This window comes from Lactuca saligna, chromosome 2, assembly GCF_052625555.1.
Source record: "Lactuca saligna cultivar CGN05327 chromosome 2, ASM5262555v1, whole genome shotgun sequence".
NCBI classification, from domain to species: Eukaryota; Viridiplantae; Streptophyta; class Magnoliopsida; order Asterales; family Asteraceae; genus Lactuca; species Lactuca saligna.
The window spans coordinates 123,076,986-123,084,890 of NC_136418.1; the positions used below are offsets into that span (position 1 = coordinate 123,076,986).

At 30.8% G+C, this 7,905-nt stretch overlaps 2 long non-coding RNA genes across 4 annotated transcripts; one reads left to right on the forward strand and one right to left on the reverse strand.

The window, feature by feature from the left end:
* Nucleotides 1–609: 609 nt before the first annotated feature.
* On the forward strand, nucleotides 610–3,480 carry LOC145029048 (uncharacterized). Of its 2 annotated transcripts, none has more exons than XR_013676335.1 (3): nucleotides 610–819; nucleotides 1,530–1,690; nucleotides 3,101–3,480. It is a non-coding gene; the product is annotated as an uncharacterized LOC145029048 (long non-coding RNA). The 2 variants fall into 2 exon arrangements; XR_013676334.1 differs by having other exon boundaries at nucleotides 1,535–1,690.
* A 1,562-nt stretch (nucleotides 3,481–5,042) lies between these two features.
* LOC145029050 (uncharacterized) lies at nucleotides 5,043–7,384 on the reverse strand. Of its 2 annotated transcripts, XR_013676337.1 has the most exons (5): nucleotides 7,222–7,384; nucleotides 6,653–6,769; nucleotides 6,486–6,563; nucleotides 5,932–6,412; nucleotides 5,043–5,612 (listed from the first exon to the last, which is right to left on the reverse strand). It is a non-coding gene; the product is annotated as an uncharacterized LOC145029050 (long non-coding RNA). The 2 variants fall into 2 exon arrangements; XR_013676336.1 differs by having other exon boundaries at nucleotides 5,932–6,563.
* Between the last annotated feature and the right edge of the window lie 521 nt (nucleotides 7,385–7,905).

Here is a 7,905-nt window from a genome sequence, read left to right on the forward strand (position 1 = left end):
CCACCGAATGATCCCGAAGACGAGTTCTCGAAAAACGACTTTATGTAGTTTGTTTTAGTTATTTTATTTGTGTTTTTTAAGTTTCTAGGATTATTTAAATGTCATGTGTGTGATTTTCATGTTTTTTTTTTTTTTTTTTTTTTTTTTTTTTTGTAATGCAATGTAATGTTTTTTTTTTTTTTTTTTTTTTTAATTTTCAAGTAATGAAAATTTTTGTTTTTTTTATTAAAATACAAGTTTTATTAAATTAAAGTAGTTAAAAAAAAGTTCTATTAAATTAAAATAGTTATAAAAAAAAATGTATGACACCACTTCCTGGTGTGGTAAGAAACCTCATTTGAATGGTAAAAAATAACATGACGCATATGTAGCGGGGAAGGAGTGCGGTTTTGGTGGCACAACACCTTCCGATCTTAGAAGATTTAAAAGTTTGGAAAGTGCATAAATAATAAACAAAGAACCCAAAAATTACTTAAAAGTTAAAACTTCAAACCAATTCCTTTTTTATTAGATATACCATTTAATTAGGAAACTAAAACTATATAAAACAAAATAACTATTTAGATATACTAGTTTTATATAATCCAAAATATATTTGGGATTATACAAAACCCTAACAAATCTTTGTTGCGACTAAGAAAAGAGCGGTCAATCTCACCGGAAAACATCCCCGCCGCTAGAAAGCTCACCTCCACCGTTTGCCAACTGATCTCTGCCCTGCTCAAATCAATTAACTATGTATGCTCTACGACGTTTGTCGCTCCCGCTACCTTCTCGACCAGCGACCTTCAAACACATCTCTCCACCGGAGAAAAAATTGTAAGATTCTCTTTCTATTTCTTTCTATCTTTTATCTATTTTTTTTCTCTTTCTTTCACAACTTACAAGTCGTAAGTCACAGGGAAGGTGAATAGTTTTGAAAACTATTGAAATCGGAAAAGTTAAAAGTAGCTAGAGACAACTTTCTCTTATTTGTTATTATGAAAACTATTGAAATCTGAAAAGTTAAAAGTAGCTAGAGACAACTTTCTCTTATTTGTTATAATGAATATGTGTTTATTAATTACTATTTTATTTTAATATTGGTTAAATATTGAATGACAGATTCTATAGTATAATCATGTTGTAAAGGAACGTCACTACGTTACAAAAAATAATAGATTGCAAAATGTATTTGATGATTGTTATTTTATTTTATTGTTTTAAGTGTTAGTTTTCTTTGGTATATAGGGTATATTAACATGGAAAAATAATCTAAATTTTAAAAGAAAAACTTGTGTATATAGTTTTTTTGTGTTTTGGTTTTTGTCCCCTATTTTTTATTGACATCTCAAAAATAAGATGATAGCTCCCTAGATGATAATCTATGCCACGATATTTGAGGGAGATTATATTTTGGGTTTAGTGACATCTCGTGTAGATTGTGTGTAATAGTTTTAATTGTCTCGAGTTTTTGTTTAATATTGCAAATTCGTTAATTTGTGGTATACGTACTACTATTATGGAAGATGTTAAAACGGTTTGCTTAGTGAAGAGTTACAGAGTAAGGAGTAAGTGAAAAGCTGCTGGTCACAATTTGAACGTTGAGAGGGGTCAGTCCAATGATCTGAAAGAGAGGAAAGGGAGATCTAGATCATGCACACCATGTTATAATATGAGAATTCTTTTCAACACACGGTGAATAAAAAAGGTAACATATTATTATCTTAATGTGAATATGTTAGTATTGGTAGTGTGAAAATTAGAATGCACAGGAGAGTGATTCGAATAATTATCACCTTCACACTATATCTATACATTAACCCGACATGAATTCAACACCAAACAACTAAGTGTATGAACTCGACACCAAATAACTATGTGTGAGTGTGAGATTTCAACATGCTTAATTAAACGGATTGACACGAAAGACGAAATGACACAAAAATTAAATGTGGAAGGTTAGGGTTCAAAATTTTAACTCGAAAATGGCACGTTTATATATATGCTAGTTATTTGTTTCTTTAGGTAAATTGAGTTGGTCCAAAACCAAAACTAGATATAAATTGAAATTTTCGGTTGATTCGTTTTATAATGTTTAAGTTGTTTGACCGTATGAATAAAGATTTCATTTTCATTTTTTTTTCTCTCTCTCACAAACTCTGTAGTCCCACCAGGGCACTCCCTCCTCCCCATGACCCCACCCCTTCACCTCCCTAACTCATATTTTTTCCACATTATCTTCTATATTTACTATGAATTTCGCTCCTCCACCTCCACCTCCCCAACTACTACTCCTAGTTTTTTTACATTTTTCCTTTCCGCCTCCCAAAATCCCATGCTTTCCACATATTTTGTGTTTCAACCATTTACGACATGACACATTTGCAGTATCTAAACTCTAGATGCGTTAACCCAATACAAACTCAACATTAGATAAATGAGTTGACATGCCACCAGGGGCATAACACAGACATTGAAAGTAGGGTGGCGAAATCAAAAGCTTCAAAATAGAGCTACATAAACGAATTTAATTTGCTTCAAAACTATAACAATTCAAGATGAATAGTTTTAGATCGGTTCTCAAGAACACCGTGAAATTTTCAACCAAAACATTCTTGAGTAGTTTTTTGAGGTTTTCTTCCTAGAAACTCATAAACAATAATTGTTTTTTTGATGTTGCTATATAATACTTCCTAGCAAAGTTAACTAATAATTAACAAACAACAAAATAGAATATCAAATGACATGTATAGTTTGATAACAACTAATTTAAATTTTATAAAATAACACGTAACATATATAGTTTAACCAACAACAAAACTGAATATTCTATATGAAACCCAACATAGAAATTTGTATCGTAAAAACAATATTAAATTCATCTAAAATAAAAAATATCAATCTACTGTCACTGCATAATTAATTTATTGTGAATTGTTATTAATAAAGTAAAATACATAATAGTTACACTTACGTGATATTTTAGACTTTTCAAAATAAAGAAAATGTAATATCTATCTTTTGCTTAATGTCTTGCAGATTTACAGTTTAGTTTTTTCATATCACCTACTTTCATATCACCTACTAGATACCTATAATCAATCCTTTTCATTTATAGTGATAGAGAGAAAGATAGGAAGATAAAAAGAGAAGGAAGACACTACATACAACTTAGTTAGGCAGAGGAGACTTGAGAGAAAACCGCAATAAGCGGAGCAGACGACGAGGTTTAGTGTTGAGTACTCCAGCGACCGCTCGGAGATGAGAGAGAGAGTATACGGAGGAGATCACTCGGGCTATCGACGGAGGGGAGAGAAAGAGTTCATGGAGAAGACAAGCTAGTCTGGCGACGATGTTATTCTTTTGGTGAGGTTTGATAATTTCTTTTCCGGCGGCGACAATAAGATTGTAGGGTTTACTGCTTTCTTAAGCTTGTGTAAAAATGGTAAAATATATTAGATATTTGTCTTTTATATAGTTTTCTTACTTAATTTCCAAATAAAAGAAGGTTAATTTTGATTTTGTGAGTGAATTTTTGACTTTTTGTCGTGATGGATAACTTCAACCCACACTATTAAACTTAAAATTGGAAGTGTAATTAATTATCGAATTGATTAGAATACTAGATGTGAAACCCGTATACTATACGGGTTCATTAAAAACATTATATATGAAACTATAAACTTTAAATATGTTTTTTTTTTAAAAAAAACATTAAATAACAAAGTGTAAACATTAAATATTTTTTAAAATAAAATTTCAAAATATATATACAAACAGAATGATGAATAAATAAAAAATTCAATTTATATTAATAAAATAAACTACAAAAAAATAATTATACTATGGTCATATAACATTTTTTTAGTTTGTCAATAAAAAGCAACAAAGTTTGATTATTTTTTTATATAAACCATTTTGCCTAAAATGATAATAAACTTTAAAAAAAACATGTCAACTTTGAATTATATATATATATATATATATATATATATATATATATATATATATATATATATATATATATATATATATATATATATATATATATATATATATATATATATTGAAGGAAAAGTATTAAAATTTAAAAATATAAGGAAACAAATTAATGAAACATTAATTACTTTCTATAACCTAAAAATTAGATAATTAATTAAGAAAATTAAAAATTACCACAAAATGACAAGTGAAAATTAATTTCAAAGAATTAACCACAAAATTACATATGTCAAAATGCATAAGAAATTGACAAGTGGTAAAAAAAAAATTTATTTATTAGGAAGAATTAATAAATAAACATATGTAAAGGGATTAGAAACTAATGCAGGGGGCTATGGCCCCTCCTTGCCTCCATGAGCCTCCGCCATGTCACGACACGATAGTTAAAAGGATAAGGTTAGGGTCAAGCTCTATCAACCTATCTAATGTTTCATCCCGACATGAGATTACATATTTTCTATGCCCAAATCATTATATCTCCTCGGACTTGGATAATAAGCTAGCATTGGGTGCAAGTCAATACTAGATTTTGATGTTATGAAGATAAGTGAAGAGCAATTGGTGAAATTTGAAGTTACATAGGCTCGAAACAATTTGTACTTTATCGATGGAAACACTTTTATTAGTGACGTTTCAAAACGGCTAAGATGATTATTGCATCTTATATTAGGACACACTTCGGAAAGAATTTTCATGTTTTACATAAGAAGTTGATAGAAGTCGAAACAAATTAATAACACACATGTTTGCGTGTTCATTATGCGATATAATATGGTATATTTGAGAAATCCAATTAATGGTTGGCGTTACATGAATATCAGACCATTAAACATTTGAGACATGCTATCCGGATTTTGATTATGGAGCCCACATTGTGTTTCTGATTTATTATAATCACTTTAATTATCATTTAAGATTATGATTCCATCACACTCACATCAACCAATGAAAATTCATCAATAACGTTACTTAAAAATACTTTCACGATTTCAATCTAACAAGTTTTAATAATTTAAAAATACATCTAACAAAATTTATGGTAATTTCATTTTCATCACATCAACTTATATTAAAGTATAAAAATAAATGTTCAACTCTTGAATCTGATACTTCAGGTGAGAGTATTATTAAGAGTAAATTACACGAATGATCCTTATGGTTTGAGTAATTTGCACGTTTGGTCCCTAACTTATTTTTTTAATTCGGAAGGTTACTACTGTTTATTTTTGTTACACACTTGGTCCATACTGTTTGTTTTTGTTACACGTTTGGTCCCTACCTTAACTAAAAAGACTTTTATTTAAATAGGTAAAAATGATGAGGTATGTAAGATAAGGTAAAGAGTGTGAGATTGGGAGTGTATTTATTTAAATAAATCAAAAAATCAATGGTAAAATAATCTTTTTAGGTAAGTAAGGGACCAAGCGCGTAATAAAAGCAAAAAGTAAAGACCTTCCGAGTTAAAAAAATAAGTTAGGGACTAAACATGTAAATTACTATAAAACATAGGGACTATTCGTGTAATTTACTTTATTATTAATACCAGACCCTTCACCACCGTATGGACCTGTTGGCTTCCTCTGTCCACGTACTTGCCCTTTTCTAGTAACTTCTTTCTTGTGTTTCAACTGCACAAAATTAGTATACTTTTCGTTTTAAAACTTTGGCCACAGCAATTTTGTATATTGTCAGGTTTGGTCCCTATAAATTTTGGGTTTCAAACTTTCACTTGAAGACTTTTGTATATTGGTATGTTTGGTCTTAGGAATTTCGTATATTAACAAATGAATAGTATACTTTTAGCTTTCATATTTTAGCCACAACAATTTTGTATATTAGCACGTTTGGTCCCTATAATTTTTGGGTTTCAAACTTTCATCAGAAGACTTTTGTATATTGGCATGTTTGGTCCCTGGACTTTCGTATATTAACAAATGAATAGTATACCTAGTATACTTTTGTGCTTTAGCAGCTAATTTAGCATCACGTTTTGTTTTGGTTTCTTTGTAAAGATCAGTCTCTGATTCTGTCTCTGTTTCACCATCTTCATTTGAGTCATCATCAACTCCATTAGCCTCAAGGGTATTTTCGTCATTTTTCATATCATAATCAGAATGGATTCCAGCACTAGCAAGAACCCGTGTTTCATGCTTTCTTCGCCTTTCTCCAATGTCATCTCTCTTTGGTAAATCATCATCTCATTTATTGTTGTGGAATTAGAAACATGTGTTTTGAGATAATCTTTAACCTCAAATGATAGATTTTCATCAAGTGGTTTCATCTGCAATTATAGGGAAATAGACTAGACTTGTTATTTTTATGAATATACACAAGGGGTAGAATGGTAATTTTTACACACTAGCCTTGTCTAACAAGTTCTTAATCTCCACAAGGCGAGCAAGAACACGGTGATCAAGATCTGAATGCCCTTCGGATTTAAGAAAACAAAATTAGAAAGAAGTATGAGACATTCAAAACTAAAATCGGTCGATTAATCTTACTTTATGCAGCTAATATATCATCCTCATCATCTTCATCATCATTTAGGTCTAATGGAACTATATCTCTCTGCTTATGAACTGAAATAAAAGTACAAAAGACTCATAAATGGAATTGAAAATGCAATGCACACATACATACTGGTTGAGAGAAAGATTGATAAACTTACAAAGATCAATTTCGTCATCCATGTCAGAGTCTGAAAAAGTTGATAGTGATTTCTGAAGGGTTTTCTTGTTACTGCTCTGACCCTTTGATCCTTTCTCCATTATCGCTTAACACACAGCTATTCAAGATAGAAAAGAGAAGGAATGATTAGCAAAATGACCAAAAGGGGCTTCCTTTTACATATAAGCATCGTATGAAAACATGGATATTAATAAAGTACTATCCCTCTCAGGCATTCATCAAACAGTTTGCCTGCAAACGCATTCCGTTTTTTTACAGAACACTGTGCACATCAGACTTCATACATTTGAACAGCAAACACAATTGGCAAATCAGTAGCAGGAAACAAGTAGCAAATCAATTATCAGTAAAAGTAAGAAATGACCTAAAAGAATTCCAGAGAAGAACTTGAACTTGCCGATTGATATTATAAAAACACTACAGAAATTTCGTATGTGAAGAAGGAAATCACGGGAAAAGAAAACCTTTTGGATAAAAAGAAGTCGACGAACAACATCAAGTGGCAACTAAGTACATAGAAAGCAGGCAAAAAATGGAAGGAAATGGAACCTGGCGTTCGGTGTGACGGAGTTGTGGCTATCAAAGGTCTCCGGCCGGTGGGGGAGGCGACGGCGAGCAGGGGGTGACGTGAGGAGCAGATAGGAGAGGTGATAGTAAGGTCCGTGTTCATAGTTTCTCGTGAATGTCCTGTCCGGTAGAGTGCAGGGAAAGTTTTGTGACCAAGGAAAGAAATATTTTTGATCATATATCTAATTGACTATATCTAATTGATTGTGAGAAAAAAAAAAGGTAATAATTTAATAAAAAAATAAATTTTAAAAAGGTTATTTAAAAAATTAATAATCCAATAAAGAAAGAAAGATGCGGGGTTTAGTGTATAATTGTTTTTCAAGCCCATTTAACCAGAAAGATATGATTTTGGGGCTTTTTGGGAAAAACATATCTTACCGGGAAAGACCCCTTCTTTTGTGCAAATCAAACAGTATTTCCGATCCATTTAGCCAGAAAGATCTGATTGAACCTGGAAAGATGCGTATCAAACAGAGCCTAAGGCTATTGGGAGTGATGCGCATGCTAAAGACATGTCATATAAGTTTTTTTTAGGGCAAAATGACACTGAAGCTGATAAAAGTTTTGATATTTGATAAATTTGGTTATTAAAGTTTTTTTTGGTATATTAGACAACTAAACTTCATTTTTATCTTTTAATTAAACTATTATCCAAAAAATTAG